This window comes from Chlamydotis macqueenii, chromosome 9, assembly GCF_036417535.1.
Source record: "Chlamydotis macqueenii isolate bChlMac1 chromosome 9, bChlMac1.mat, whole genome shotgun sequence".
Taxonomy (NCBI): Eukaryota; Metazoa; Chordata; class Aves; order Otidiformes; family Otididae; genus Chlamydotis; species Chlamydotis macqueenii.
Genome location: NC_141564.1, coordinates 27928766 through 27950484, shown reverse-complemented (window position 1 = coordinate 27950484; position 21719 = coordinate 27928766). Strand labels below are relative to the sequence as shown.

The following is a 21719-nucleotide window of genomic DNA, read 5'->3' as shown; positions in this document are numbered from 1 at the left end:
AAAAATTCCAGACGCCTTGTTTCAATTTAGGAATATCATCTACAGCCTAACAACAGACTGCCATTGAACACCATAGAGAATCCAGATATTAAGCCCTACACATATAAACTTGAAAAACTCTGAGATTCCATCCTCTCAATTAGCACTCTAGCTGCCTCTCCCAGAGGGCTCCTATCATCCCCTCAGCTCCTGCAAAATGCTAAAGAAACCACTCTCCTCACCTGCTGATGACACTCGCTTCATCCGACGTGACAATACCATCTTTGCCTCAACCGTCTAGGCCTATCACCATATTAACCACAGACTCTTATCGCTCTTCCACCTCACCCTGACTCTATACCTCCGGGCAGGGCAGCTCCAAGCCAAACACACACATGGACAGAGCAACACTACACGGAACACTGTGAATTAGGGGCCTCAAAGATTAGAGAAAACTCTGGGCCCGAAAGATGACGCCCAGACAGAAGATGCCGTTAGAGAATAAGACCTGCAGGACTGGGATGGCGATAAGAGAGGAGGCTGTCTTGCAGTGCTAGAGAAAGAACAGAATGTCGTGGCCCGGTACAAGACATTACTCTCAAACCTGAGAGGGCGCATGCATGCGCAAGAAGCCTGGCTTCAAGACCTAAAAACAAAAGAATGCAGGGAAGAATTCCCAGTCCATAAAAACGGATGGCTAGAGAGCAGAGTTGCTCACACAGTTAAGAAGGACACCAGAAAAGAAGATTGTCCCTAAACTTCCAAGACGCAAGAATGATCCACGTATTATGCTTTGTGTTACAAGAGAAGAAGGGCCCGATCGGGACCGCACCGATGAGTACTGCCATTTGAGGTGCCAGTGATGGTGCCTGAGGCGCCTGCCGTGCTCCTTGAGCAAAAGGAGGACATTGAGACTCAAGGAAGGTCTAAAAGACAGAAGAATAACCACACGAATGACACAGACACAAACACAGGCTGGAACTGCCCTGCCTGGTACATAGTAGCATCACGCTGAACAGTAACCCGTCTCCTTTACCTGCTGAAAGGGACTGTTCCTGGACAGGCCTTCTGCTCCACACCAGCTATAAAACCCCTTCCTGCAATTCCTAACCTCGCCATCTCCCTCCCCCAACACCTCTCCAGCACCCTGCCTCAACTTAACTTTCAGAGGGCCAGGAGCCTAATTGAATCCTCGACAAAACCAACTCCGGTCAATCCACTGGATTATTCCTGCAGTCGCCAGGTCCTACTTCATCATCTGTAAAACAGAACAAAAAAAACCCTCACACCAGTCAGCATCACAACACAGACATTGCCCAAAACCAGCCTCACCTCAGACACATCACAGCGTTCCAAGTGCCTGCTCTGCATCAATTCCAGAGTCAGATGTGGCACCTGTCCTTGCTCGTGGCACCTAAGAACACAAGACACGCAAAATTACCATTGCACTTGCAAGATATCAGCAACCCGACGCTCCTCCTCTCTGCTACCCGACCTGCTTCAGCGGCTCACGGACTTCTACAGGCATCCCGCACGCAACCTGCAAAACGAAAAAGAAACAAAACATTATCAAGTTGCCATGTAACACTTGGCTCTTAAACACCAACCTGGCTTGCAACCGCCTCACCTTCTGGGACTGCTCATCCGCGCACTTCATCGCCCCTCCGAGCCTGAGAGTGGCACCTATGAAAACCCAAGCAGAACGAGACATGCTGAGATACCACCCAAAACCTCAGCCTCCATGCACCTATGCCCACTCTCCGGCTCCTTTACCTTGACAGCTCGCCCACCTAGGATCCATCACTTTGAGTTGTCACATTGAGGCTGGCACAGCACCTGCAAACCCCAAACAACACGGGTTGATTAAAACTTCACCAGCCACGCAACACCTGAAAAATAACCGCTATTTCAGACCACCAGTCACCGCTCACCTTGCCCAACTCAACTCCGGTACCCATCTCTCACGGTGCTCATCGTTTCACACTGTCAAATTTTAAAATAATAGAAATACTATAATTTAGTCCTATAACCACCCATCACTCATTCCCTCTAATACCACACACCAACCCGCCTCTTTACTGCGCTCTGCTCACCTCTCCCCCGTCACCCTTTAGCACACGACTCGTCCCTCTGCATCTGTAGAAACATTAATATCAAACAAGTCAACCTCATGCAAAGCAATAACTTCAGAATTCCAGAGGGCTCCTTGTGGTTCAGCAGTACTAAATGGAGCCCAACTACAGCCTGCCGTTAAAAGAAATACAGAATTCAAACATTAAGCTCTACATGTACAAACCTTCACACTTTTGAAATGCCATCCCCACGACTGGCACTGTGGTTGCCTCTCCCAGATGGCTACCATCATGGCCTCAGCACCCCCAAAATATTGCAGAAGTGACTCTCCTCACCTAGTGACAACAGTTGCTCGATCCCAGATGACCATACAACCTTTGCGTCTACAGTCTAGACATATAACCATATTAACTGCAGACTCTCATCGCTCTTCCACCTAACCCTGCCTCTACACCTGGGGGCACGGCAGCTCCAAGTCAAACACACGCATGCATAGACCATCACTACACAGAACACTACAAACTACAGGCCTCTAAGATCAGAGAAAGCTCTTGGCCAGAAAGACAAAACCTGGATGGAAAAATCCCACTGAGAAAGAAGACCTGCGGGACCAGCATAGTGATAAGAGAAGGCTCTGTGGCAGCGCCAGAGAAAGAACAGAACATCATGGCCTGGGACAAGACATTACTTTAGAAACTGAGATGATGTATGCTCAAGAAGCCTGGCTTCAAGACCTAGAGAACGTCAGGATGCAGGGAAGAATTCCCAGTCCATGAAAATGGACGGCTAGAGAGCAGAGCTGCTCACACAGCCAAGAATGATGCCAGAAAAGAGGACCATCCCTAAACTTCCAAGACAATAGAACGATCCATGCCTGAAGCCTGTAACTCCATAAAAGAAGGGCCCGATCAGGACCATGATGATGAGCACCGGCGTTCTGGACCTCAGAGCTGGCGCCTGAGGCATCTGCCGTGCTCCTTGAGCAAAAGGAGGACACCGAGACCCGAGGAAGGTCTAAGACACAGAAGACAGACCACACAAACAAAACAACAACAGACGCAGGCTGGAACTGCCCTGCCCGGCACACGCCAGCATCATGCTGAACAGTAACCCACCCCCTTTTACCTGCTGAAAGAGGACAGGCCTTCCGCTCTACACTATCTTTAAGTCTTCCCTACAGTTCCTAACCTCGTCCCCTCCCTCCCCCGACCCCTTGCCAGCACCTGTGCCTCAACTTAGCTTTGAGTGGGCTGCGAGTCTCAATCCATCCTTGACAAGAAAAAACACAGGCACCCCACTCCTGCAGTTGCCAGGTCCCTCTTCCTCATCTGCAAAACAGAAGAAAAAAAAAAAAAAAACAAAAAAAAACACACCAAAAACCTCACACAACAGTGCCATCACTTAGCATCACACCACAGATATTGCCCAAAACATGCCCCACCCCAGAGATATCCTAGCGTTCCAGTCCCTGTTCCACACCAATTCCAGAGTCGGACAGTGTGGCTGTCCTTGCTTGAGGCACCTAAGAATGCAAAAGACAGAAAATTACCATTGCACTTGCAAGAAATCACCAGTCCCACTCTTCTCCTCTCCGCTGACCAGCACACTTCAGTGGCTCACAGAGTTCCATAGGCAGCCCGCACAGAACCTGCAAAACAAAAAAAACTTGCTACGCCAAGTTGCCCTGTAACGCTTGGCTCTTAAATGCCAGCCTGGCCCACAACTGCCTCACCTTCTCTAACTGCTCATCAGCTCACGTCACCGTCCCTGAGTGGCACCTACAAAAACCCAAGCAAAAGGGTACGTGGTGAGATTCTGCCTGAAACCTCAGCCTCCGCGCACCTATGCCCGTTCTCCGTCTCCTTTACCTTGACAGCTCGCCCACCTAGGTATGTCAGTTCCAGTTGTCATATTGAGGCTGGCGGAGCACCTGCAAACACCAAACAATATGAGTTGATTAAAACTTCACCAGCCATGCAAGACCTGAAAAGTAACCGCAACTTCAGCCCACCAAGCACCATTCACCTTGCCTGAGTCCGCCCCACTGCCCGACTCTCATGGCACTTGTCGCTTCTCACTTTCAAATTTTACAATAATAGAAATACTATAATTGAGTCCTGTAGCCACCCATCACTTGTTCCCTCCAATGCCACACACTCACCCACCTCTTTACTGCGCTCCACTCGCCTCTCCCCCGTTGCCGTTCGGTGCACAGCTCAGGCCTCTGCATCTGTACAAACATTAATGTCACGCAAGTCAACCACTAGCAGAGCGAGAGCTTAACAATTCCAGGGATCTCCTTTTGATTTAGGAGTACCAACTGGAGCCTGCCGTTAAAAGAAATACAGAATTCAAACATTAAGCCCTACACACACAAGCCTTCACACTTTCTAAAATACATCCTCAAAACTGGCATGCTAGTGGTCTCTCCCACACGGCTCTGGTTTCCCTCATTGCTCACAAAATACTGCAGAAATTACTCTCCTCGCTCACCTGCTGACAACAGCTGCTCGATCCCCAGATGACCAGACAACCTTGGCCTCAACAGTCTAGACATATTCACCTTATTAACCACAGACACTTACCATTATTCTACCTAACTCTGGTTCTACAACCCCGGCAGGGCAGCTGAAAGCCAAACAGACACACACACAGACACTACGCAGAACACTACAAACTACAGGCCTCTAAGATCAAAAAACACTCTCAGCCAGAAGGATGAAGCCCAGACAGAAAACACCATCAGAGAACATTGACCTGTTGGACCGTGACAACGAGAAGAAGAGGCTCTCTGCCAACGCCTGAGAAAGAGTAGAACATCATGTCCTGGGACAAGACCTTATTCTCCAAACTGAGAAGTATGAGCAAGAAGCCTGGCTTCAACACCTAAAGAACATCAGGATGCAGGGAAGAATTCCCAGTGCGTGAACATGGACGGTTAGAGAGCAGAGCTGCTCACACAGCCAAGAATGATGCCAGAAAAGAGGACTGTCCCTAAACTTCCAATATGAGAGAACAATCCAAGCATTAAGCTTGTAACTCCATAAAAGAAGGGCCCGATTGGGACCGTGATGATGGGCACCAGCGTTCTGGACCTCAGAGCTGGTGCCTGCCGTGCTCCTTGAGCAAAAGGAGGACACCGAGACCCGAGGAAGGTCTAAGACGCAGAACCAACAAAACAACAAGAGACACAGGCTGGAACTGCCCTGCCCAGCATACGCCAGCATCATGCTGAACAGTAACCCACCCCCTTTTCCCTGCTGAAAGGGGATTGTTCCTGTACAGGCCTTCCACTCCACACGATCTTTAGAAGTCTCCCCTACAATTCCTAACCTCATCCCCTCCCTCCCCTGACCCCTCGCCAGCACCCGTGCCTCACCTTAGCTTTCGGAGGACAGGAGTCCGATTCCATGCATGACAAGAAAACACCATAGTCACCCCACTGGATCATTCCTGCAGTCACGAGGTCTCTTTTCATTGTCTGGGAAAAAAAAAAAAAAAAAAAAAAAAAAAAAAGAAAGCCAACACCAACCCTCTCACAACAGCACCATTATTCAGCATCACCTTAATCAAAACAGACATTTCCGGCAATCTGCCCCACCTTGGACAAACCGCTGTATTCTGCTCCCCTGGTCTGTGACAGTTCCAGAGTTGGACTCTGTAGCTGTCCTTCCTTGTGGCGCCTAAGATAGCAAGAGGCACAAAATTACCGTTACGCTTACAAGACATCAGCATCCCCACGCTCCTCCTCTCTGCTACCTGGCTCACCTCAAACACTCACACAGTTACAAAGTCAGCCTGTGCAAAACCTGCAAAACAAACAAACAAACAAACAAAAACCAAAAAAAACCACCCACCACACTACACTGAGTTGTCATGTAAAACATTGCTCTTAAATGCCAGCCTGGCTTGCAACCGCCTCACCTTCTTGGATCACTCTTCAGTGCACTTCACTGTCGCTCCAAGCGGCACCTACGAAAACCCAAGCAAAACAACACATGCTGAGATACAGCCCCAAACCTCAGCCTGCCCGCACCCGTGTCCATCTCCTGCTCCTTTATCTCGACAGCTCACCCATCCAGGATCCCTCAGTTTGAGTTAACACACGGAGGCTGGTGCGCCACCTGCAAACCCCGAACAACGTGGGTTGCTTAAACCATTCACCAACAGTACAACACCCGAAAAAGAACTGCCACTTCAGCTTGCCGATCACCGCTCGCCTTGCCCAAGTCCGCTATGGTGCCTGTCTCTCGTCGATACAGACCTTCAAATTCAAAGGAAAAATAGCAATGTATCAGTGTAGCCCTACAGCCACACATCACGCATTCCCTCTAATACCACGTGCCCACGCACCACCTTAACTGCTCACCTCTCTTCCATCGTCCTTTGGTGCACGGCTCAGGCCTCTGCACCTGTAGAAACATTAATGTCACACAAGTCAACCGCTAGCAGAGTGAGAGCTTAAGAATTCCAAGTGTCTCGTTGGGACAGCCTGCTGTTAAAAGAAATACAGAATTCAAACATTAAGCTCTACGCATACAAGCCTTCACACCTTCGATATCCCATCCTCTGAACTGGTATGCTAGCTGCCTCTCCCACACGACTCTGGTCATCCCCTCGGCACCCGCAATATACCCCTGAAATGACTCTCCTCACTAACGTACTGATGACAGCTGCTCTGTCCCAGATGATTGTATGACCTTTGCTTCAACAGTCTAGGCATATCACCGTAATAACTACAGACTCTTGTCACCAATCCACCTAGCCCTAACTCTACACCTGCAGGCAGGGCAACTCCAAGCCAAACACACACATGCACACAGACACGACACAGAACACTGCAAACTATGGGCCTCAAAGATCAGAAAAAACTCTTGGCCAGAAAGATGATGCCCAGACAGAAAACGTCATTGGAAAAGACCTGCAGGACCATGACAGCGATAAGAGAGGGCACTCTGGCAGCGCCGAAGGAAGAACAGAACATCATGGCCCGGGACAGGACCTTAGTCTCCAAACTGAGAAGATGTATGCACAAGAAGCCTGGCTTCAAGACCTAGAGAATGTCAGAATGCAGGGAAGAATTCCCAGTCCATGAAAATGGACGGCTAGAGAGCAGAGCTGTTCACGCAGCCGAGAATGATGCCAGAAAAGAGGACCATCCCTAAACTTCCAAGACGATAGAACGATCCATGCCTGAAGCCTGTAACTCCATAAAAGAAGGGCCCGATCGGGACCGTGATGATGAGCACCAGCATTTCAGACCTCAGAGCTGGTGCCCGAGGCGTCTGCCGTGCTCCTTGAGCAAAAGGAGGACATTGACACCCAAGGAAGGGCTAGGACACAGAAAGACCACAACAAAACAACAACAGACGCAGGCTGGAACTGCCCTGCCCGGCACACGCCAGCATTACGCTGAACGGTAACCCACCTGCTTTTACCTACTGAAAAGAGACTGCTCTTGGACAGGCCTTCCAAGCCACACTACGTTTAAAACCCCTTCCTGAAATTGCCAACCTTATCCCCTCCTTTCCCTGATCCCTCGCCAGCACCCGTGCCTCAACTTAGCTTTCACAGGTCCAGGAGTCTGATTCCATTGCTGAACAAGAAAAAACACAGTCACTCCACTGGATTACTCTTGCAGTCGCCAGGTCTTTCTTCATCATCTGCAAAAAAGAAAGTCAGCACCAGTCTTCACACAACAGAGTTGTTAGTCTGCATCACCTCCATCAACATGGACATTTCCAGCAACATGCCCCACCTCAATCCACTGTATTCTGCTCGCCTGCTCTGTGTCAGTTCCAGAATCGGGCACTGTAGCTGTCCTTGCTTGTGGCCCCTAAGAATGCAAGAGACACAAAACTACCATTGCACTTGCAAGACATCGGCAACCCCACGCTACTCCTCTCCGCTCCCCAGCTCACTTCAATCGCTCGCACAGCTCCACAGGCAGTCCGCGCAGAACCTGCAACACCAAAGAGAAACGCTACACTGACCTGCCACGTAAAACTTTGATCTGAAATGCCAACCTGGCCCACAACCGCCTCACCTTCTCAAACCGCTCGTCACTGTGCGTGTCACTGTCCCTCTAAGCCTGCGTGCGGCACTTACGCAAAGCCAAGCAAAAAGACACATGCGGAGATACTGCTTGAAACCCCAGCCTGCCAGCACCTATGCCCATCTCCTGCTCCTTTACTGTGATGGCTCACCCACCCAGCACTCGTCAGTTCCAGTTGCCGCATTGAGGCTCCCATACAAAACTCGTATCTTTACACACACACAAAACAAAACAACATTACACCAAACAGCACAAAAACCTTACCCTCTGACACACTCTGAAAGGCATCGGTACACGCCCACAAAATATATACTCGCGCTATCGACCCACGTCCTGTTCTTCCTCTGGGTCAGCCCTGCAAAGATATGTGTCGTACTAACCTACCTAGGAATCTGGGTCATTAAATGCAATAACAATATTCTTATTAAAAATTACATGCTCTGATGTCCTCCAAGAAAACAAACATGCTACGGGGTTACACTTCACTTCTAGCAACACCACAGATGCTACCTACCCTCTGCCAGAATTACGTTCTGCATAGGACCGAGTGACAAAGCAGAATTAGATCCCCTAAGAATTCCTGCTCAAAAGTATCTCTGGATGCAAAAAAAAAAAATAAAAGAAAAATCATTTACTGTAAATCACTGCTTATTCAGAGTCACCTCGACCATCTCTCCAACTGACTCCCTTAACAGAACTCTATAAGTTCCAAAGGACAGTAAACACACAAACCCCGATGGAAATAGAATAAATGGATCAAAAGCTGTATAAAGCAGCCTAATTAACATCTACATAGCTAGAACAAAAATTGCAAAGCACAACAAAAAACACCACAGGAGATGTGTCAATAAAAGGAGATGAAGGCTATCGCCTTCTCTGGAAAACTCAGGAGGAGATCTGAGCCGACCATGGACATCTTTGGGGTACCAGATACCAAACAGAAACACACTAGAAGCCAGGAAACAGACCACTGCGGAGCCCTAAGATGGAAAAGCTTCTGATGGAATGAGAGCCATCATCACACAGATCAGAGAGGTCCTGAAGGGCAGCCGGAGAGACCAAAGAAGTCTTGGGAATGCAATGAGCTCAAAAGCAAATCCAACAAAGGACAGACGTCCGCAGTGGACCCAGCGGAGGCGCATCGAACAAGTAAGAGGACACAAAGACCGGCCTGGCTAACAGATGCGGATGCAGGAAGGGTTCTGAGGGGAAAAGAGGGATGCTCAGAACCCTCCTGAGCTAGAACATGGCTCTGGGGCACAGAGGATGTCTCGACAGAGCTGGGCAAAGGGAGCAGAGGATGCCAGAGGGGGCCCGAGAGACCAAAGAAGCCTCAGAGTTAACAACGAGGAACTCTGAAGGGGACTTCAACAAAGTACCCTACAGAGGAAGGAAGGCAGGCAAACATCTGGAAAACGGTGGCAGAGATGGGCCCGGATGCAGAGAAGAGTACGAGGGACTCACCGCAGCTCCAGATGCTGGCAGGAGACCTTCACCACCCCAAAGCTTGTCCGAAGCTTCTCTCTGTCTCTGCCCCTTCATCCTCTGCAGCGTCACCTGCCCAGTCCTCACTCGTTCAGCAGCACACAATAGATGCCTCGATGCTCCTCATCCACAAGGCTTCCCGGACACCCTCATGTGCTCATGTACATGTCCTAGGGAGACACCGAGCTCCTGGCACTGCGTGCTGGTGTCTGCTCTGTCAGGGAGGGCTCAGACAGATCCTTTCTCGCCACAGGGACCACTTGCTGGAGGCAACTGCCTCTGGGACTCCCCTGGATTCACTACTCAGCCCCCTCAGGCAGCCATGCCCCAGCAGCCCCCTTTACAGCTGGAGCCCCCTCATACAGCAGGGCCAGCCCCGCCCTCAGCCTCACTGGCTGCACCTGGGGCTGCCCCACCTCCAGCCCCAGCTGGAGCCCATCGGGAGCAGGGGCCCTTGCTAAGACCCCACAGCACATCACCCCGCCCCCGTGCCTCTCCTCAGCCACAAGCTCTGCACCCAGGGGCTGCAAACACGTCCAGGGGCACAGAGGAGGCAGGAAAAGTCTATTCATGAATGCATATTAAAAAAATCCCAGCAGTGAGTTAGCTACAAGGCTCCCTGACCAAACACTGCAGGACAGACAGAGAAAACGGGAACAGAAAAACAGGAGCGACATAGAGAAGAGGCAGGGGACAGGGAGCTGGAAAACAGGATGCTGTGATCAAGTGAGGGATGCTGAGCTGGACAGGCGTGTATAGAGAAGAGAGCCGAGAGATGGCATAAAAAAACAGGGACACAGGGATGGAGGAGTAAGTAAAGGAGAGGGAGAAGGAACCAGCAACACACCAAAACCAACCTAGTGATGGCCAACAGGTCAGAGAAGAGGAAGTGAGAGGGAACCAGACCAAGAGATACAAAGAAAGCTCTTAAAACACGAGGCTTCGAAGATACCTAGCCTCACACGTGCAGACGCTACGTGGCTGTACCGCGCTTTCGGTCACACACAGGCCCCGCTGTGCACGTCAGCCATCGCATCTGCTAAGAACTACGCTAAGATCCCTCCTCACCCAGAGAGGTGGGCTCTCTCTTGTCTGCAGCTGGACAGACCTGCTGTCTGGACGGTGTTTATTTTATTCCTCAGCTGCTTTACCTGTCTCTCTCCAGATTCAGCCGCGGCAGCTCCTGTCCCCAGCCAGTAAGCATCTGGGTGGCCCTTTTCGCCCCTGCTGCTAGGAGAATGAGGCCAAAGGCAACTCCCGCAAACCTGAGCCTGATGCAGTCAACATCATCCTCAGAGAGGAACCAACACCCGACTCCTCCATGCCGTCTCTGGGAGAAGGAAAGAACAAGCAACTGTGAGCCACAGTGGTGACCATAGCTCTCCTCAGGCAGGAATCCCTCCTTCTGCAGGAGCTGCCAGAAACGCCCCTCTTTCCCCAAACCGATGCAAACAGCACCAGCGTTTCTGGAGAATAAAACACATTCAAGGGCCAGCTTGCAGCCTGCACGACAGGGCTTGGGGGCAGCCCAGGGCTACAGGACAGGCTTCAGGGGAGGCGCTGGAGCTGGGGGCACCTGCACGGGACCAGCGGCGCTCAGGGCACCTCAGGTGGAGCTGTGCTGTGTTGGGGGAAGCACCTGGCACCTGTGCCTGCAGCGGGGTCCGCCTCCTTCCCCTCTTCCCTTCTCTCAGCTCTCGGGTAACTCCCCGGGGCTGCCCTCACCCGGCTCCAGCAGACCGGGACCCTGCCGTGGTGGGCGCTTCGAAGCTTCCCCTCCCGCCAGCCCCAGGCGGCCGGCGGGCAGGAGACAGCCCCGCACCGGCCAAAGGGGCTCCCTCACCTCACTGCTGCTCCTGGCCCCCACCCGCCCCCGGGCAGCGCCCCCCGCACACCGCCCTGCCGGCTGCTCTGTCCCTGTGCGGGGCCGGCGCCGCAGTTCCGCGCTTTGCGCGCCGAGCGCCCGCCGGCAGCGCGCACGTGGGGCGGCAGCGGCGTTTCCTTACCGGGAGGCAGCAACGAGCGCGGCGGCACCGCACCGCAGCACCGCACCGCCGCTACGGGCGGGCAGCGGCGAGCAGCACGGCGGCCCCTGCGCGGCTCACCTGCAGTACCGGGTTTGCTTCGCCAGGCGGCAGCACTGAGCACGGCGGAGCGCCACGCTCCGCATGCGCAGCGTCCGAGCTGGTTTATCGTTATTCGGGCGCCTGAAAGCCCGCAGAAAACCACACGAAACGGGGAACAAAAATACACCGGGGCCCGCGGGAGTAGCAAGGACCACGCCGAGAGCGATGCAGTGGCTTGGCAGCAAAAACTGCAGTGGCAAACACAGCATGTGCGCCCGGCAGCCGAGTACGGAAAGACTACGCCTCCCGGCATGCTGCGGGGAGCCGTCACGGCCGAGCGCAAGCCCTGTACCCCGGGACTACACCTCCCAGCATGCCGCGGAAGGCAGCCTTCCTTGCGGGGACACCGTTCCCCCTCCGCCCACCGCAGCCTCAGGCTCCCCAGAGCAGCTGCAGGCAGCCCCCGCCGCTGACTCCAGCGCGCCGCGGCACCCCGACTCCCCGCCACTTGCTGTACCCGACACAGACCCCGCCGGCTGGGTCGGCGCCCCCCCCTCCCCGCAGGCACGGCCGCACTCCTCCCGGCTTTTCCCGGGACCCGCCGCACCGGCTCCCGCTCACCTTCTCCATCGCTGCAGGTGCAGCCGCAGCCCGGCAGCGCTCGGCGACCGCTCCACTCCTCCCATGGCTCGCACTGGCCCCTCCACGGCCACCCGGGGCAGGGCAGCACCAGCCCCTCCAGCAGCACCCACCCCTTTACAGGGAGGGGCCGTCTCCACCACCCTCACTGCCCGCACCTGGGGCTCCTCCAGCCCCGGCCCACAGCTGGAGCCCGGCAGGAACTGGGGGCCATCGCCTGACCCCCACACTGCATCACCTCCTCCCCTGGGCTCCTCCCTTTGCACGGGGCCAAGGGATGTGAGCAGAAACGCAGCCATGAAGTCAAAGGAGACAGCAAGTGTTTATTCAGTCACGCACATAAGTCTGAGCAGCGAGTCTGCTCTGGAGCTTGCAGCCTCTGATCCCCGCTCCATGTCCCCAGGACACCTTGGCAGTCATTCCAGGAGCCACGCTTGTCGGATCAGTGGGAAACATGGTTGGTCGGCTGTCTCCCGGAGCACCAGGCTGCCGGGCAGACTTGGAGGCTGCCAAAAACAAAGAGCAGGGCGCAGAATACTACAAGAGAAAAGAAAAGAGGCAGCTTGCCAGATAGGGGGGTGTAGCAAGAAAGCACGAGGCAGGGAACAGGATAGGGAGAAAAGGACGGGGACAGGGAGCCTGACAGAGGTGGGCAAAGAAGCAGCGGAGAAAGAGGAAAAGAGGCAGCAGAAAGAGGGAGAGGGAGCAGGACAGAGACCAACAAAGAAGGATGAGGAGCAGGATGGAGATGCAGGAAAAACCTGAGCCGGGCAGCATGACAGAGAGGGAGGTTAAGACAGCTAGACACAGGAAGCCAAAGCAAGAGAGTGATGGAGAAAGATAAAAATATAAGAAGAACAGGGCAGAGAGGGAGGAATGAAACAACAGGGACAGGGAGCCAGGATATCAAATGTTGGACAAAAAAGGTGAAAGCAAGGGGACAACACAAAACAAACTATACAGCTATATGCTAGAGGGCAGAGAGGGAAGAATTAAGAAATAGGGACAAGGAGCCTGGAAAAAAGAGAGAGCTGGAGAACAAACAGTAACAGGGGCGAAATTTAAAATCAGGTGCATCAGAGAGCCAGAGACAGCAAGCTGGATAAAGGAGAAAAGCGACAGGCTAGAGGGCACAGAGGGAGGAAATGGAAAACCAGAGACGGGGAGCTGGACAGAGAGAGAGGCAGAAATTAAATGGGCAAGTGCGACAGGCCACAGGGCAGAGAGGGAGCAATGGATAAATAGGGACAGAGGACCAGGCAGAACACAATGTGAAATAATAGGAACATGACCGGCCTACAGGGAAGAGGGAAGAATTAAAAAACGAGGACTGGGAAGCTAGACAGAGTGACATGGAGAAACAAAAAAATAACAGTGACGGCTTACCAGACAGATAGGGAGCTGCAGGCAGAGAGAGATGGAGGGGAAACAAACAAATAGCGTGCAGCTGCAAGACAGAGAATGTAGAATTAAAACCGAGCATTATAACCAGGTGGGCTAGCTTTGGGGATTTAGCCCCTAGCACCCATCTCTGTGCAGAAATTACAGAAATAAATACCTCTGCTCTGTGCGTAAGCCTGGCGTACTGCGCACTGGGTAAACAAACCCAGATTTGGGACAGCAAGAGGGATAGGGAGCAGGACAGAGAGATGGAATGGGAAAGGAAAAAATGCTGGGAGGCTGAACAAAGGCAAAGAGAAACAAAGACAGAAAGCAGGGCACAGGAATGGAAGCAAAGCAAAATAACGATGTCCTGCAGGACCGTGACAGAGAAATTAAAAAACAACCACGGGGAGCAGCACAGAATGACAGAGAATAAAGGGACAGAGAGCAGGACAGCTGTGGAGGAAAAATCAACTGTCATGAGCACTGAGAGAGAAAGACCAAGAAATAAAAAAGATAGTGAGGGAAAAAGAAAGGAAAGAAGAGACACCCAGCTGAACAGGCGAATACAGTTAGGAAAGACAGGAGAGCAAACGGGACAGAGAGAGAAAAACAGAAAATAAAGTGGGAGGAAGCAGGGCAACAGGACAAAACCAGGAAAAAATAGGAGTGAGATCTGGACAAAAAAGGGGAAAAAAACACTGACCAAGGAAAAGAGACAGAAAGAGGGACAGGGAGAGGGCAGAGAAAAGAAACAGCAGCAGCAGGATGGAGACAGGAAAAAAACATCAACCTTAGATTGTCAGGAGGACAGAGAAGAACATGAATACAAGCAAGGATCGGGACAAAGGAACATAGCGAGAAACTACACGACAAGGCACAAGACAGACTGACAGACAAAACAAAAAGAGAGAGACTGTGTACTCGTGAGAAGCACAGGGGCTGGAGAAACTTAGATCTTGAAAGGGCTACAAAGGCACAGCAACTTAATAAAACAGGCCAGGGAACAGCATGAAGGCTCAGAGACAGGAAGAGATGAACAGGAAGGAGAAAAAGGACAGTGAGAGGCAGAATGGAAGAAAAACAGCAACACCAAGCAAGACAAAGGGATAAAGCAAGAAAGGGAAGGGAGGAGAGAGACAGGAAGGCAGGGACTCAGAGCAGCACGTACAGGCACAGGGAGGAAACAAATGCCAGAAAACAGACCAGAGAAACTGCAAAGAAAAAAAGAAAAAAAAAAAAAAAAAAAAAGGATGTCAGCCAGCATAAAGGGAAATAAAAGGAAAAAACAGTGATGGGCTGCAGGACAGAGCCAGAGGGTGGAAAAAAAGGAAGGAGAGAGGGGAGAACAAGAGCCCAAATAGAAAAAGAAAGGGTGCTGTACAAGAAGAGAGAGAAGGGGAAAGATAAAGACTGAGAAAACAAAAAAAAATAGAACAAGAAGAGAGATACAGGAAAGCCAAGAAAATCACAGCAGCATGAGAAAGAAAAAGGGAAAGAGAGGCAGCTGGGGGAGGGCCAAGGAGGCCCTGAGATGGAGAGGAGGGGAGAAGGGGCCCCGAGGGCCCGGGACTCACCGCAGCTCTCGGCGCTCCAGGGAGGGTTTGCCAGTTCAGACCCTTCTTTCTCTGCTCTTCCCTTCCTCTTCTGTCACTCCAGTTGCTTGACTGTCCCCAACCTAAGAAAAGAGGGGGACGCGTTACAGCTCTTATGAGACAAAGCTTCCTAGAAACGTAGCCTCGCTCACCCAGTACTCGACCGTGCCCCCTTTTTAAATTATGTGTACAGACCCTGCGGCGCTCTTTGGTGATCTAGCCTGCGGCAGCCGTCAAATTGGGATCTTCCTCACCCAGAGAGGCAGGCTGTCTCTTGCACGCAGCGGGAGGCAGCTGCCGGTCAGACGGCCTTCAGTTACGTCTTCCGGAATACCGATCCACAGTGACAGGTGGCTGCCTTCGTCCGACCGGACTGCGCACCAGCTTGCGGCTTTGCCACCCCCTTGCCCTTGAGAGAGTGGCTACCTGGAGCGGCTCCACAACCACTGCTGCCCAAAACAGCAGAGGAAAAGGCACCAAAAAGCAACGACAAAGAACAAAGACAAACTGTCAAGACACTAGGAATGACATCGACAGCCTAAAGCATCAGCCAGGCAGGGCTTGCGACTGACCTTGTGCCGCGGTTTAACCCCAGCCAGCAACTGTGCTCGCTCACTGCCCCCGACCCTGTGGGATGGGGAGAGACTCAGAAAGGTCAATGTGACAACTCTTGGGTCTTGAGATAAAAACAATTTAATATTAAGGAAGAAAACAACCACCACTGGTAAAGAAAAGCGGAACAAAAAAAAAAAATTCAGCAAAAGAAAACCCAAGACATGCAACTGATACAAATGAACACACTTGTAAGTTTCTAATGAAAACATTTAGAGTGTTTTCATTTTAGAATGGAAACAATCTCCATAAAAGCTGGGGGTGGGGGCACTGGGCAAGTTGGGGAACACAGGCAGCGCCCCAAGGATCCCAAGACAGAGGGGTCATGGGGAGGCAGTGCCAAAAAGGGGGGCGTCGAACAGGGACACAAAACAATAGTGCAGGGCACGCAACGGGCAAAACACAGGGGAAAAAAAACTCACAAGGGAGGAAAACCTCGCACAGGGGGGGTGTTTTAGTGAAAAGCATTTGCAAGTGATACAGGGAATTAACGGTCTGCTAAATATTGCTTGATTTAGAAGACTGACTGTCTGCATACTGCTTGATTTAGGAGACTAACTGTCTGCTAGACAATGCCTAACAATCCTCTTTGCCTTGAAACTCACTTAAGCTTATCAGGGACTGGTACTTGTCAAGAAACTGGTATTCGTCAAGGACATGATAACAGGAGCTGCAACTTTGGTCAGAAGTCGTTAAGAAACTGCTGAAATGACCAAGTGAAAGGAGAGCATGGGTGAATGACTGAAGTTCATCTAGAGGAAGATCAGACCCCTGAAGAAGTAAAGGACCGCCAGAGACAGATCTGAAATGCTAACGCAAGTGGTTTTTTAATAACCCCGCCTCGCTTATGCACATGTATGTCTGTATTGTGCAATCCTAGGAATGTGTGTACCTGCACCGGATACATTTTTGGTAAAATGTGCTGTCAGTGTGCATGCTTTTGGAGAAGCAATCCCCCACGCACCCAGTGCCAAATAAACATGCCTGCTTTATAACTCTCTCCGAGTTGTAGAGTTTGATCCACGCGTCAGGAGGGCTGAGAAACACAGAGCGGGACAGTGGGGACGGATACGAGGGAGAGACGGACACGCAAGGACAAGGGGTACGTGTGGGAAGAAAGGTGCGTAAGGATGACCTATAGCAGGGAGTCCACGCAGGACAATCCACAGCACGTAACTCACCCGGCATAACCTGCATGAGATGACCCACACCAGACAATGGACCCACACTGCGTAATCCCCAGCGAGAACCCCTCCGTCTCCCACTGGGTCACACCAACTTTCCCCAAATTGAGTGGCTTTTTTTTTTCCTTGTCCAGAATATTTTTTTTCCATGGCCAGACTATGCTCCAGACCACACCTCATTTGATTTTTCCTGTGTCTGAATATTTAGTTAAAAGACTACAGAAGGAAAATCGCCACATTCTTAACATTCACTCTAAAATCCATGCAGCAAGTCCCTTGGGAAAAATGCTGTCACGCATCGCAGACGTACCTTGTACTTGCAGACCGCTACGGCTCCTTTCCATCCATCTCGTACTTTCATGGCCAAGGAAAGGGCGACCACGGTGAAACGCTGGCAGCATAGAATCATAGAATCATAGAATCACATGGTTGGATGGGACCTATAAGATCATCTAGTCCAACCGTCTTCCCACTGCCATTGCTGCCACAGCTACTAAACCATATCCTGTAGCTTCTCATCAAGCCGCCTCTTGAACACTGCCAGGGACGGAGACTCCACCACCTCCCTGGGCAGGCCGTTCCAGTGCCTTACCACTCTTTGAGAGAAAAAGTTTTTCCTCAAGTCCAATCTAAACCTCCTCTGGTACAACTTGTGGCCATTTCCTCGGGTCCTGCTTGTTGCCTGGAAGAAGAGGCCAAACCCCTGTTCATCACAACCTGCCTTCAGGAAGCTATAGAGTGCAATGAGGTCTCCCCTGAGCCTCCTCTTCTTCAGACTAAACAATCCCAACTCTCTCAGCCGCTCCTCATAAGACTTGTGCTCCAGACCCCTCACCAGCTTTGTTGCCCTTCTCTGGACACGTTCCAGGGCTTCAATGTCTTTCTTGTAGTGAGGGGCCCAAAACTGAACACAATACTCAAGGTGCGGCCTCACCAGCGCCGAATACAGGGGGATGATTACCTCCCTGCTCCTGCTGGCCACACTATTTCTAATGCAAGCCAGGACGCCGTTGGCCCTCTTGGCCACCTGGGCACACTGTCAGCTCATGTTCAGCTGAGCATCAACCAACACCCAGCAGACATTCAGCAGAGAGAGGGAAAAACCCCTTAGTTTGAAGCTAGGCAGGAATCTAACTCTTCCTTTTGGGGCGAGGTTTCTCAGGACTAAAACCACGTGAAGGACAGAGTATTTTGCAGCACCTTTGGTACAGCTGCTGATACCGGCCTTTAAAGCTTTTGCATTTTTCAGACACCCGGGCCTTTTTTTGACTCATTGGCAGCTTTAGTTTCACTCGAACCGCTGTCCTACATACAGGCAGGGGACAGACACAGATGCCTACATACATTTTCTCAACCCTAAGTACAGCCGAGATCTCCTCACCCTCTACGTGCCAAGTTGAATATTTGTTTGTTAAGGAGCACAGCAACACTTCTGTCCTCGTGAACTGCCTCCGAGCAGAGGAGGGCTCTGGGATTTCCTGGACGCCAGTGCTCCCGCTTTCACTGTCAACTCCGCACAGCCACCCACCGGAAAAAAGGCCTCAAAATAACGGACGTCAGACGATTGCTGCCACACCAAAAGTGCCAGCACTGAAAGCTCGTGCTGCTCCTCGCCGGCCCTTGCCAGCGCCTCTACAGGCCCACAAACATTATCCAGCCTAGAGACTGCATAAAAGGCAGACCGCCCCAGGCTGCAACACTCTTGCCCAGCGTACACTGACCAGTAACATCTCCCCCTTCACCTTCCCGAGAGAGACTGTTCCCAGGGAGCCCTCTTCCTCCCATCAATTTACTACACCCTCCCTGCAGTTTTCAACCTTGTTCCCTCCTCGGCTGTGGTCCCTCAACTTAGCTCTCAAAGGGACAGAAATCAGATTCCATCCTCAAAAGAACAACCCCACGCTAACTAAGATGGCGCTGTGCTCGCCCAGCTCCTCATCAACATCTGCAAAAAAAAAAAAAAAAAAACCCAAAAATAAAATCTACCCTTCAACATCACACCACTTACCACCAGTCTCTTCTGTGGCACTCTCCTCCTCAAAAGTGCCACAGAGCTCCGCTCACCGGCTCCACTCATTGCCAAGAAGTCCGACACCGCAACTGCCGCTCGTGGTGCTTCAGATGCTGAGAGACGCAAAGCTCAACTTACTTTTTCTGGGGTGTAGGTAGAAAAAAATAGGTGTCATACCAAGCTAACTAGAAAAGTATGTCATTACATGCAATGACAACATTATCAAAAACTACCTGCTTTAGCTTCCTAGAAGAAAACAAATGCTCCAGGCTTCATTTCTAGCAAGACCATGCATGCTATCTAACTTCTACCACAGCTACGTTCTGGACAGGGCTGAATGACAAATGTAGCAGAACGTGGTGGCTCGCACACGTGGCCGACAGAGGCACGGAGCTCCTGGCACTGCGTCCTGGTGTCTGCTCTGTCAGGGAGGGCTCAGATGGACCAGCCACTCCCTGCTGGAGGCACCTGCCTGTGATTCACTCCTCAGTCCCCTCCAGCAGCCATGCCCAGGCGGCCCCCTTTACAGCTGGAGGCCCCTCATACAGCAGGGCCAGGGCCAGGGCCAGGCCCACCCTCAGCCTCACTGGACCCATCTGGGGCTGCCCCACCTCCAGCCCCAGCTGGAGCCCATCAGGAGCAGGGGCCCTTGCCAAAGCCCCACAGCACATCACCCCCTCCCCTGCAACTGTCCTCAGCCACAAGCTCTGCACCCAGGGGCTGCAAACACATCCAGGGGCACAGAGGACGTCACAGACAGTGAGATATAGAACAGAAAAAAAAAAAAACCAGTGACAGTACGCAAGACAAAGAGATAGAGAAAGAAAGATAAGAAAGGGAAGAGAGAGATAGGAAGGCAGAGGCACAGGGCAGGCATGCAGAGGCACAAAGAAAAGCAGGCCATAAAACAGGCTGGAGAAATTAGTTGGGGGGAGAATACAGATGCAGATCAGGACAAAGAGATGGAAAAGGCAAAAACAGCAATGGGCCGCAGGACAGAGACAGAGGACAAACAAAGGAAGGAAAGGGAGCAGAACAAAAGTGCAGGGATACAAAACAAAAGGAAGCGGTAGAACAAGAGATTTAAAGGGAGAGAGAAAGGGGGAACAGGATAGAAGAAAAGAGAGAAGAGGAGAGGTAGAAGGAAACAATAACAACAACAACAAATCACAGCAGCTTGGGAAAGGTAGGGGTCACAGGAGCGGCAGGGAAGGACAGGGACACACAAGAGAGGAGGCAGAGCCCCAGGGGCCGGGGACTCACCACAGCTCTCACTCCCGGCACTGCTGGCAGAATCTGACAGGTCAGATGCTGCTTTCTGCTTCTCTCCTCTTCTGTAACTCCGACCACTTGGCTGTCCTCCACCTAAGAGAATACGTGGGTGTCTTACAGCTCTTAGACAAAAAGCTTCCTAGACACGTAGCCACCCACCCACGCTCGCTCGCTATGTGGCCGTACCGTGCTTCAGGTTCCACATACAGACTGTGCAGTGCGCACTGGCGGTCTGGCCTGCTGAAGAGTACAAAGAGGGATCCTTCCTCACCCGGAGAGGCAGGCTAGGCTCTCTCTGGCCTGCAGCGGGAGGCAGCTCTGGCTGGCTGGCCTTTGATTTCTTCTTCTTTACCTTTCTGTGACCTCTCCAGCTTCAGCTGCAGCAGCTCCTCTCCACAGGCAGTAAGCGCTCCATCCGTTCATTTTCGCTCCCACACCGCCAGGAGAGCGCGGCCGGGCAGAGACAGCCCACACAAGCCTGAGGCGAGTGCAGTCAACAGCGTTCCCAAGGGAGGAACGGACAGCCACGGCCTCTGGGAGAGGGAAAGAAGAAGCAGCGACCGTTATTACCGCACGCGGCCCCTGGCCGGAGCGCCTGCTGCCGCAGGGGATTCTCCAGATACACTGAGGTCCCCCCTCGCAGCCTTCAGGGCAGGGCGTGGCCCGGTGCTACGGGACAGGCTTCAGGGGACGCGCCGGAGCGGCGGGCAGCTGCACGGGGCCGGGGGAGGCTCGGGGGGAGCTCTGGCGAGCTGGGGAGGTGCCCGGCGTCTCCGCCCGGGAGGGGGGGCCCCCTCCTGCCCCTCTTCCCTTCTCTCTGCTCTCGGGTCACTCCCCGGGGCTGCCCTCGCCCGGCTCGGCTCCGAGCGGGCGGCTTGAGGCTCCCCGGGCGGGCAGGAGACAGCGCTGCAGCCACGAAAGGGGCTCGCTCACCTCACGGGTGCCCTCGGTACTCACCCGTCACCGCCGCCGGGACCCGCCGGCCGCACACCGCCATGCTGCTCCCGGGCACAGCGCATGCGCGAGAGAGGCTGCCATCTGCGCATGCGCGAGAGTGGCCCGGAATCTGCGCATGCGCACTCAGAAGCCAGTGTCTGCCAGGAGAAGGGCACAGCAATGCGCATGCGCGGCCGGGGCCCGGGATGCGAGCATGTGTGTTCGGGCAGCTGAAGCTGCCAGGAGAAGGGCAGAGCAATGCGCATGTGCAGCCGGATGGTGGCACCTGCGCATGCGCGGCCCCGAGCTGTTACCCGCGCATGTGCAGTCGGTGTGTGTCACCCGCCCATGCACTGTAGAGCATCTGTGCCTTACCAGGAGAATGGCAGAGCAACACGCGTGCGCGGCAGGGGCTCGGCTCCCGAGCAT

General features: G+C 52.6%; 3 long non-coding RNA genes across 11 annotated transcripts; all 3 read right to left on the bottom strand.

Annotated features, from left to right (window-relative positions):
* Positions 1-313: 313 nt before the first annotated feature.
* Positions 314-21374, bottom strand: LOC147599758 (uncharacterized). Of its 8 annotated transcripts, XR_015259416.1 has the most exons (11): positions 21312-21374; positions 20707-20887; positions 20541-20616; positions 20346-20447; positions 2388-2442; positions 2073-2115; positions 1911-1962; positions 1770-1815; positions 1607-1662; positions 1475-1519; positions 314-1393 (listed from the first exon to the last, which is right to left on the bottom strand). It is a non-coding gene; the product is annotated as an uncharacterized LOC147599758 (long non-coding RNA). The 8 variants fall into 8 exon arrangements; XR_015259415.1 differs by lacking the exon at positions 314-1393 and having other exon boundaries at positions 1398-1519; positions 1753-1815; XR_015259413.1 differs by lacking the exons at positions 314-1393; positions 20541-20616 and having other exon boundaries at positions 1398-1519; positions 1753-1815; positions 2051-2115.
* LOC147599760 (uncharacterized) lies at positions 3919-6489 on the bottom strand. 2 transcript variants are annotated; one of them, XR_015259423.1, is made up of 7 exons: positions 6422-6489; positions 5977-6316; positions 5821-5861; positions 5654-5735; positions 5432-5533; positions 4218-4282; positions 3919-3982 (listed from the first exon to the last, which is right to left on the bottom strand). It is a non-coding gene; the product is annotated as an uncharacterized LOC147599760 (long non-coding RNA). The 2 variants fall into 2 exon arrangements; XR_015259424.1 differs by lacking the exon at positions 5821-5861.
* On the bottom strand, positions 7811-9729 carry LOC147599759 (uncharacterized). The gene is made up of 4 exons (XR_015259425.1): positions 9572-9729; positions 8372-8462; positions 7974-8014; positions 7811-7888 (listed from the first exon to the last, which is right to left on the bottom strand). It is a non-coding gene; the product is annotated as an uncharacterized LOC147599759 (long non-coding RNA).
* Positions 21375-21719: the final 345 nt, after the last annotated feature.